The sequence below is a fragment of the Anas acuta genome, chromosome 1 (assembly GCF_963932015.1).
Source record: "Anas acuta chromosome 1, bAnaAcu1.1, whole genome shotgun sequence".
Lineage (NCBI taxonomy): Eukaryota > Metazoa > Chordata > Aves > Anseriformes > Anatidae > Anas > Anas acuta.
Genome location: NC_088979.1, coordinates 117,192,403 through 117,200,209, shown reverse-complemented (window position 1 = coordinate 117,200,209; position 7,807 = coordinate 117,192,403). Strand labels below are relative to the sequence as shown.

The 7,807-nt window shown below is 44.0% G+C and overlaps 1 long non-coding RNA gene across 2 annotated transcripts in view; it reads right to left on the bottom strand.

The window, feature by feature from the left end:
• Nucleotides 1–593: 593 nt before the first annotated feature.
• Nucleotides 594–7,807, bottom strand: part of LOC137863268 (uncharacterized) — a 39,218-nt gene continuing 32,004 nt past the window's right edge. The window contains exons 5-6 of one of the 2 annotated variants that reach the window (XR_011100827.1): nucleotides 3,637–3,838; nucleotides 594–3,142 (exon numbers count right to left, since the gene is read on the bottom strand). This is a non-coding gene — a long non-coding RNA (uncharacterized lncRNA). Of the gene's footprint in view, nucleotides 3,143–3,636; nucleotides 3,839–5,998; nucleotides 6,714–7,807 lie in introns of those variants that run through there. The other variant, XR_011100833.1, reaches the window with a different exon arrangement.

Below are 7,807 nucleotides of genomic sequence, written 5' to 3'. Positions count from 1 at the left end.
TATAAGAAAGCAAACCCTAAGATCTGAAACAAAGACGCAAAACTTCAGAACAGGGAGCTCACTAGCCAGTTAATACTGCCGCTTTCTGACATATTAAAAAAAATGTAAAGCAGCAGACACCTCGTACATGAGATGTCAAGACGATGTTGCAAGATCTCTGAAAGCATATAACGAGACAAACCTCAGAGATTATAGCAGATCACAGCTTAGTAGCAAAAATAAGCCCCAAAGGGCTGCGTGCTACTGAACATGTACATGGAGTTGGGGCCAGCAGCCAGCGGTTGCCAGAGAGAGATGGAGTTTAGCAAAAGCATGTAACAGCTCCGTTGTTCACAGCATGGTGGGGTGACAACCCCTAGAGGGTGAGATCATTACAGAAAAGTAAGAACTACAATGGAATATTACAAAACTTATCTGAATTGTATTAGATTTTGTAGATATTGCCAAAATCTGCTCAATACCTTGTAGAATGGAAAGGATTCCTGACTGACATGGCGTAATGCCAAAACAATGTGCTTATTCATAAGTAACAAAGAAAAACATGCAGCTAGCATTGTCCCAGAGCCACCCATCAGATGTAGATAAAGAAACATTAAGAGGTGTAAATAATTTTATCTGCTGTATAATACAAGGGAAGACCACATTAGGTGCTAAGCAGCAAGACAATTTTAAAAAACACAATAACTAGCGTGACCAGTGCCAGTACAAAAATGAAATCTCAGCACTGTCATCGTGCATTAAGGTCACAAAAATCTGCCACATTGACAGGAAAATTAATAAGTCCTCAGAATCCATTGGAAAAGTTTCTCCAAAAACTTCTAAACCAATTTATCAAGAGGCATAGGGTAGACAGTCCCAGGACTTGTTACCAGTCTGATTCCCTTATTCCCTTATCAAGTGTTAGCATCTCCTGGAAAAGCAGTAAGTGACCTAGAGGAACACTTTACAGAACAATGGAGGAAAAAAAGCCCAATTCAGAAATATGACATTAAAAGTCCTCCACAGGCTAAAATTGTGGCATTTAGTCAGGCTCCAAATCCAGATGATGTGGCAGAAATCAGAGGAAAGTTTATGCGTTAGAAATTCTGGGAAGATGAAAAGAGCAAAACAGAAAACCACGTGCTATGGGCTGTGACAACGGTGCCGTACAGTAAATTTGTAAAAGCCAACAAAAGGTTAGAGATGACTGTCTGATGAAGCACAGTATGTGTTGTTACACCAATAAAGATAAAAATCATAGTTTGTTCTCAGTTCAGACAAAAACTGATCTCCACATGGGGCACAGAAGAAGTATTATTCACTGATCCAACCTGAGTTATTAAGTAAAGAGGTTTTTAAATCTTGTTCTGAAGAACATGTATCGGCCCCTCCAGGACACGTACAGAACACGTGGTTTGGTTTTGTACCCACACAACCAGAGTACAGTAATTCTCAGGGGCTTCGCTGTTCCCCCCAAAACAACATGTTCTAAACCAGTAAGAGATCAGAAAATGCATTACCTAACTGTGGGTCTCTGCACGGACGCTGAATGCGAATGGTGTGCTTTCTGTGCAGGAATCAATTAGGAACTCACAGATACCTGGAAATGTGTCTGGGTTGCTCATCTAGACCATTAATTTAAGTCAAATCTCAGAAGTCAAACCGTCAAGGCGGTGTTACATGCACTGGGATACAGGCTACAGTGGAAGAGCAGGTGGTGAGGGGAAAAAACTTGGAAGAGGTGCTTGAATGAGACTAAGATGCCTGTGTTCAGTGGGGCTGCACAGCCCCTTTCTGAATTTTTTATTGTTGTACCTTTCAGCATTTTGTTGGTTTTTGACTTATCAAGTATTGCTCCATGATGGCTCCCAGGAAGAAAAAAAAATACTTCAACAGTCATATATGCTTCACTGTTAAGTGGTTGGGTCTCGTTCTACTTTACTACAGCTTTCAGACTGACTTTGACTTAATTGGCACTGCTGCTGATTTCTGTCTGGGTTGTAAATTATCTGATATTCAAGGCCTATTTTATTCAGTGAATCAATATGACTGCACTGATTACCTTGAGGAAGGAACAGAGCTGAAGTCCTTCCAAGGAAATTAAGGATTGAGGGATTTCCTAAACAGTGGATGAACTGAATACAGTGCTTGCCATCTCAGAGACAGGTGTATGCACATACTCTAAATCCCCAGAATTTATTCCCAAAACGTGTCACATGCTTTCCCTTCCAATTCCCCAAACTAATCTGTCACCAGAAAAAAGCCTGATCATCTGGTCCCAGTTAAACCCTAAAATCCTCTCAGAAGTTTCCAGGAATTGAGAAAAACTTCAAGTTATACAAGCCAGTACTGGCTCAGTCTATGAGGAAAGAAAAATAAGATTCACTAAAGAGCTGGAAGAGTTCATGCAATTCTCCAACTTCATCTAAAGCAGAAACACAGATGCTTTAGGACAAGGAATTGCAGCTCTTCAGAACCTGCTGCTCTTCACACACCTTCTCCGAGGCGGAGAAGTAAGTACTTGCTTTTGCACAGCCAGATGTGAGGTCAGAACAGCCTGTATTGAGCCTCTTCCTACAATCCTGCACAGCCACGAAGTTCTAAGACATACTTCAGCCCTGTTTTGTTCAATACAGAGACAATTTATCCAGAACATCGGGGCTCTCTCCCACTCCCTTTGGGAAGCAGAAGAAAGCTCCCACTACTCACACCATTTCTGGGATGGTTTCTGGGATGTTCAGCCAGCATTCTGTACACTCATTTTCATTCCCCTGAATTCAGCTATGCCCTGTAAACAGCACCTGGCCTTCCTCACAGCCTCGCAGTTGTAATCATTTAACTGTGTTCTGCTGAATTCCTTCTGGTTTTGTTTCTCATAAATCAATCTCCATGGTATTGCTTTTTATAGCTCCTTACTAGGAGCTACGGTTACTTCTGCAGCGAAGCAATTTTTTTGCACTTTATTTTTCATCCCCACATTAATCTTTTCAACAGGAAGAACACCATAAATGTGAGTGACTCAGTGTGTGCTTCCTCCAAGCACACACGTCCTCTGCAGCTCCTAACACCGCAGCGCCAAGCCCATTCCATCTGCTGAGAGGGCTGGAGTAGTAGAGAGACAGCCATCTGTGTTAATCAGAATCACTTACAAGGTTACTCCCACCTGGGAAGGAAGAAAGGAAATAACAGGCAAGCACAATAAAATAATACGCACTAAACTGTCCGTTGGAAAAGTGCAGTGCCTCTGTCACTTAGGATAGAGACCAAGCTCATAATGATGTTCTGCCAACTTAAAGCCAGCTTGAAGTTTATTTTTGCTAATGACCTAGTCACAAACTACATGAAAGGAAAAGATCCAGCTGTGCGTGTGTTCTGGTTCTAGCTCTTCCACTGACTAGCTGGCTGGCTTTAGGGAAGCAATTTTAACAACCCAAAGACAAAAAGAAAACCACATTCTAGCAGGACAGCAGTAATGAATCATTAGCACTAGTGCCAAAGACAATAGTCTCACTTGTCACTTAACACAGAGAAGATTGTTGCGCTCAGTCCCAGCACTACAACACACAAGTCCTTGACTGCAGCTTTTAGATGCTACTGGAAATTGGATAATCAGACTACATGCGTCCCTCCTCAAAGGTTAAACCAGACTGCTCATACCTGCTTCTAGAAGTGGTGGCACACAGGGGAGCACTGTAGCTACCACACACCCTATGTACCAGGTCACGCTGTGGGCCTGCAGCAGGAGATGATGTTCTCCATGACCATGTACAGACGAGGGTCTGTTGGATGGGGCTGCTGACCTGCCAGGTGGACGAGGACTTGCAGACCCATGGGGCTCTGAAGGGACTTTCAAGCATCGCTGTAAAATACAAAACAATAAGATCACGCTATGCCAGTCCACGTTATCATAGGGAAACTTTGGTCTGGAAACAGATGACAATGTGAAGCATGAGCCTGACCAGGACTCATCTTCTTGAGATTTAGCCAGGATGCCCCCTCTGTACTGGCAGGAAGAGGTGACCTTTTCTCCCAGGAAAGCTGAGACAAACCCAACCAGTCTTCACATGAACTCCTGAAGACAGCATATGAGCCCAGCAGCATTGCCAGTGAAGCCAAGGGAGCTGAGTCAATCAGTGTATCTGGCAGAGGAAAGTAACTGTAGCAGAAAGCAGGGCCCCATGCTTAAAAGAGCATGAGATAGGGAACCAGGTACTGGGGGTTCAATTAATGGCTTTTTGACAATCCAGTTTCCCTTCTGGGATTCAGTTTCATCACCTGAAAAATAGGAAACTAATAGCAACCTCCCTGGTAAAGCACTGAAATGTTCCACGTCCCAAATATGCTTTTGGAAGGTATAATATACCAAGGAAGAAGGTGAAAAGGGAAGTGTTACACAAGGGATGGTTATTAGGAAAAACAAAGTGACAGCTGAAAAAAGACTGAGAGTAAAAAAAAAAAAACCTTGCTGACCACTGAAATCACAACAAGTCCACTGTCTGAGAGTGTCAAAACCAAAGTCAGACAACACGTTAGAGTGCCATTTGTCAAAATCAGGAAAGCAGACTAGATGATACTTCATACTTCTCAACTCAATATTTATAACGCACTGAGATCATGACAGATTTCACCTCAAAGAATATATATTATATGAAAAAGGTTACATGAAAAACAGAGCACAAGGATATCAGTAAATTCTTCTTTCGGGAGCCTAAAAGCACTACCAAATGACAGCGTTGAAAAGAGAAGAGAAGTGAATGAAACTAAATCAAAAACCTGGTGAAGAAGTAAAATTGGTATAGTTATTTTTGATAGAAGACAAAGACAGTAATCTCAAAGACACTCAGAGAAACAATGCTTCCCACTAAACTGCTGCTGCACCTTCGTGTAGTAACTTCACAGACTTGGAGACACATCATCTCAGGCTGAACGAAGTAGGTGACCCAAAGGGCCCAGGGCCACATCAGGTAGCAGGGTCTTAAACCATCAGCAGCATGCGATGCAAGCATGAACACTTCCCTCCCCCTCTTGGTGTCCTTCTTTCCTTCTGTTTTACCTAGTGTCCCCCAGGCCATCCTTACAGGGAGTTTATAACTTCCCCTTTCCTGCTTCAGTACTTCACCTTCCTTTTTCTGTCCCCAGGAGCCCTAAATAACTCCTCTTTCTCAATATATCTACAAAATTGTTTGTCATCTGCCTTCTCACCTGGCATTTATTCTAGTCTGACATAATGACCACTTCAATCATCCCTATAAATCAAACTTCCCAGGCCTCTCATCTCTCTTTTTCCTTCGCTGTGAATTCCTTCCAGCTTGTCAGCACACCCTGGCACGCCCAGCAAGGTGCAGAGCTCATCAGCATTACCGCAGCGGCCTCACGCAGCAAACAGCTCCGCAATAACTTCTCTTCAGCTTACAGCATTGGCAACATCCACCCTTTAAAAATACGACCAGACTGAAATATAACAAGGTTTCTCTCATGTCACAGCAGTCAGGTGCATTCCAGTCAATGCTGTTGGTGGAAAAATTGAGGAGCCCAAAAAGCATTGAACAGCAGCTCATGCCAGAGCTGCACCTAAGTGCTGAAAAGCCTGGAGCACATCCAGCATCTCACTGCTGTGACCTCGAGCACCTGGGTGGCAACTAAGTGTTGCTGTGCTACCTGCACATCACTTTTCTTCCCCTGCTCTACTCTTGCAACAGCAAAAAGAACTGTGCAGCTTTGAACAGCCACTACTTCTCTGCAATGGCATGTTTCTCCTCAAGCTGAGCAGGAGCCCGCAGGTGTCCTACCCTGCTTTTCCTTGAGCTGTGATTATCTGAGATCATGGCAAGCACCTGGGCAGCATTTAATTGTGTATGCCAATCTGGTGTATGCTACTTCTATTCTAAGGAATATTCCTTAGAATAGAAGTAGCATACTTCTATTCTAAGGAATAGAAGTGTTTGAAAATGGTGATCAGTCAACTGGTAAGGTATTTGTATTAACGGGGTACCCCATGTGCTTTCTGCTGGGTTTATTCAAGTCACAAATAATTGAAGAATGTAACATTCCTCAAACTTTATTTCTCAGGTTACAAAAGGGGGGAGCACAAGTACTAGTTATGATTGCAGGTAGAGAAGAGACATTCTTTAGGTTAGTTACATGATTTACACATAAGCCTCCTACTTACACGGCCCTCACCTTTTGCAATATCATTTAAAGAATACCACCTATTTTAGTATAACAAAGAGCTAGAACTACTCTTTTCCAGGAATTCAAAGGGAAAACTGATTTTTGCTGCTCTCAGGCTGAAGGGCTGGGTCCCTACTACCACAGAAAGGGGAGAAGCAGAGAGAGGAGGAAGGGAGGACCCAGCCAGATAGCACACACCCTTGGAGAACAGTTTTACTACTTCCATTGTTTTTAAGGGTTTTAGTAACTGGAGTTACATCGGGCTGGTAGCCAGTCACTAATGGTGTTCCCCGGGGCTCTATTTTGGGGCCAGAGCTCTCCAATGTTTTCCATAACAGCGTGTGATTTTGGGTGCCACAACATTAGAAGGACACAACATTGTTAGAGACTGTCCAAAGGAGGGCTACAAAGATGGTGAAGGGGCTGGTGGGAAGACGTCTGCTGTTCCAGTCTCCTCTTCATGCAGCAGCCACCATGAATGCAGCTCTTCAGGGCTTTGACTGAGGCAATAGTGCTGTGACCACAAAACTGTCCCCAGCAATCTACTTCCCAAGAAGCTGTGCCTGTGACAAAAAACAGCCTTGAGTGAATAGACACTGACGGATTCAAAATGAAGAGTCAACATTACAGCCTGCTTGGCTTGCAAAGACACGAGGAACAGTACGTGTCTATGCTGCAGTAAGGAAGCTGGCACAAGTGTAGCTGTGCTTCAGCACTGCTCGAAGTATGTATGAAATCAGAGGACGAGTTAATGGCAGGGTACCACTGGAGACACTGCTTACTCTGCTCCCCAACAGGCTGTGGCAACAAGCACATTGCTCAGGACACGCTGGCATAGCTTAGTGCAGGACAGGCAGTTCCCCATCCATTCCAGGTGCTCTGACCCAGCCAACTACAAGACAGCTTCTTTCCAAAAGCTGTATAGTCACATTAGCACAGCACGGAGTCCTAATTTATAGCTGTTGCTGAGACTGGGCGTATTAGCTTGGGCTGAGCACTGTGCAACACTTAGCTGCGTGCCCAGAGCACAAGTGGAACAGGGCCTGCCTGTACAGGACAGCAGGCAGTAGCGTTGCTTTCTCCCCTGCTGGAGGGCAGGAATGATACTTCCTCCATGAGATACTCAGTGCTTTTTCGGTGTCTACTGCACAGCATCGGAAAACAGATTTGGACCCAAGAACCTGTTTTGTTTCAGCTTTTACAGTACTGTAACATTGATATGTCATGCTGCGAGATAGAGAGTTGTGACAGGAATGAAGTCTGGAAAAGAAGTGGCTGAGGATGGACTATGACAGAGCTCTGCAGAATATCAGGTTCTGAGGAGGCTGTGTGGGGAAAATACAAAAATGCACAGTCTTCCAGTACAAGGATTAGCAGACATCAAGTGAAACTGGCAGGAGACAAGTTGGAAACAATCCTGAGGAGATGGCTCTTTACTCTTCACACAGATTACTCAAACCACACCACACAGCGTGCTCTAAGTGGTACATGTGGGTTCGCAATGAGATTAGACAAATTCAAAGAGAAATCTGGATCACTGGAGTACCCGCACAATGGCCAGGCCTGAGCAAGTACTCGGCAGATAGAGTCTCTCAATACATAGCTCGAGCTGTTCTCCTCTACTGCCCCATGTCTGGTCGGAAACTGCTGCTATGTT